A 2985-nucleotide genomic window follows, 5' to 3' on the forward strand; every position below is an offset into this window, starting at 1 on the left:
CATATGAGGGAGGAATGGAGCCAGGAGGTAGAGACCCAATCCACCCTCTCCCCCCACCCCTCCCCGCTCCTCAGGCCACACTCACAGGCTCACCTTGGCCTCTTTCCCTCAGAGAGTTCTCCTTCTTTTACTTCCAACACCACCCCCACCACCCACCTCCCACTCCCTCACCCCATTTCCCACTGGGACTGCATAGTCTCCTTCCAGACTGTGTATGGTGGGCAGATTCTAAGCTGTGTGGCTGGCTCAGGGCACCCTTACTGATTGGTTTGGAGTCCAACATGTGAAATCTCCTTCCTGGCAGTTTGGGTCTGGGGAGGGGTGGGGAAGCTGGCTCACAGTCGCTCTCCCTTGCCCCCCCCCCCCCCCCAATCGGTGGTTTAGATTCCAGGCTTGAGCTGGCCCTGATCAAAGATGCCTCCTCCAGGTCCCCAGCTCCAGGCCAGCCAGTTGCCTGGAAAACTTCTACTCTCCCTTAAAGACCCAATGCCCAGGCTGCCCCACTGTCTCTTGTCAGAGGCATAATAGGCAAATGCTGACCCTGTAAGCTCCCCACGTGCCTCTGCATCCCGCCCTCTGAAGCCACACAGCTATCCGTCTTCATTTCCAATTCATATCAGAGGAAACTGAGGCACAGAGAGGACCTAACTCCCCCAGGGTCAGACAGCTGGGTCGGAGAGAGATGAAACTGTTCTTTGCTGTTGACATTAGTTCCTCAGCATCTTTGCTCACAGAGCCTGGCTAACCTGGGCCGGCGGCCTGCATCTGTCCATTTCCTCCTGTGTCAGAGGGGAGGGAAAACAAAGCTGTCATGTGGTCATTGTGAGGATTCAACAACACAGCTCGTGTGAAGTCCTGCTCGGTGCCTGGCCCGCAGGAAACAGTCCAGGCGGACTGGGTTTCAGTCTGTGCCGGGCAGTTTTGAATGAACAGGTTCTCTCTGCCTTCATGCGGGAGAGAAAAGCCGTTCCCTTCCCAGCACCTGTTTGCCTCCATTAGAGAGAAGACCGGGAAGCTGGGACTGGCAAGGGGAGGTGCTCTGCTTCTGAACCATCATCTGAACACCCTCCAGAATCAGGATTCATGGCTCAGAGACCTTCTGCCAGGCCCAAGGGGACTCTGGGCCATCTCCTTCCCTAGGCACTCCCCCTTCCCCCCCTGACACCGCAGGGATCCATTAGCCAGGCATCTGCCATGAAACACTAAGTGGTACTGCACCACCCGGCCTCTGGGGGCACCCTGGCCTGCCCTCTCAGGACCGCTGCTATTTGGGCCACACTGTGGCAGTGCTGGTTCCCAGTGGGGCTCCCCAGCCTCTGGGGGCAGGCCAGGGTGCCCCCAGAGGCTGGGTGGTGCAGTACCACTCCAGGCTTCTGTACCCCTTGTATTCCAGAGAACACGTTCTTCCCGCTGCGTCCATGACCGCCACCCTGTACAAAACTCATAAAATGCACCTCATCTCTTACATGAAGGAACTAAGGCATTTGGCAATATCTGTGCAAACCAGTTCCTCGCTGAAGCTCAGAGTGGTTGAAGGCATGCCAGAAATGGGGGCCTTGGTCAGGTCCCGTCACTGCTCTGGGCCTCCGTTTCGCCATCTATAGAATGAGGAACTGCAGAGCTGCTGTACCTGGAAGAGCTCTGAAGGGTGACAAGGATGACGCAGACCCAGCAGGAAGACGGCGATTCCCATGTGGGGTGCTCCCACCTCAGCAAAGTTCCTGCCTCCACGCCTGGCTCCCCTTCACGTGCTTCCACCTGGCCCTCCCTCAAAAAGCACAGAGAAGAGTTTCACTTTCTCCTTGTTGCTAACTCCTCAGAAAAGCCTCATGCCAATGTCGCCAGTGTGTGCCCAGGGAAGGCAGAGCACATTGCCAGGGGCTGGGGACCCGAGCCCAGAGGGGCAGGCTCCATTCTGATCCGCTAGGATGCCTGCACTTTTTAACCCTGGCATCTCCGACCCTCAGGCAGGGCCAGTGGACCCTGGACAGAGCTCCTAGATGGGGTTCATCTCTCCCCTAGAAGCCTTTCGGACTGACTGGACTGGAACTCCTCTGGCATTGACCACACTGCCCTGGCATAGGTGGCTCCATCCCAGACTGGGAGTTCCGGGCCCAGGGTGGAGGCTGATAATTGAATGTTTAGCAAAAAGTCTACGTGATGAATGGATGAGTCAAAACTGGCCCGATCATTATCAGGCAAAGAACGCTTAAATTGTACTTACGTTAAATCCTGGCCTGATGAAAATGCATGTCGGGAAAAAAAAAATTTAACAGTGGAGATAGAGTGTGTTACATAGTAACTATGAGACGCTGGGCAAATGATTTCGCCTCTCCAAGCCTCCATATATTAATGTATGTAACAGGGAGAATATGTTCCACCTCATAGTGTAGTTTCATTAACTCATTCATTCACATAACAATTATTGTCTGTGCCCTGTGCCAGGCGCAGTGGCGATAGACCTGTCGTGGTTCCCGGGGGGGATTTTTGTGTAAATAATCACAATAACGGGATAAGTGCTCTGCGAGAGGCAAACACAGGGACAAGAAGAGGCCCCTAACTTGTCCTGTGGATTCCATGGGACTTCCTGGAGGAGGCGTGGAGTGGTAACAGCCTGAACTCTGTGGCCCAGCTGCCTGCGTTTGAATCCTGGCTCACTGGTTTACCAGCAGCTGTGTGAGCCTGGGCAGATAATCTCCTGAGCCTCAATTCGCTCTCCCATGAAGCAGGGTTAGTAACAGCTCCTACTTCATAGGGTTGTTGTGGGGAGTAAATGAGTTGAAACAAGTAAAGCACTTAGTGCCTGGCATGTAATAGATGTGATGTAAACGTTCATTATATTATCAACAGCTATTTATCAAGTCCCTACACAGTGCCAGACGGGTGCTGAGAGATAAACAACCAGATTGATATGGACCCCACCCATATCAGTTTATACCTTAGGCAAAGTCTGAACTGAGCCTTAGAAATACAAATTTTCTTTAT

This window comes from Pipistrellus hanaki (assembly GCF_964339955.1).
Source record: "Pipistrellus hanaki genome assembly, chromosome: 2".
NCBI classification, from domain to species: domain Eukaryota; kingdom Metazoa; phylum Chordata; class Mammalia; order Chiroptera; family Vespertilionidae; genus Pipistrellus; species Pipistrellus hanaki.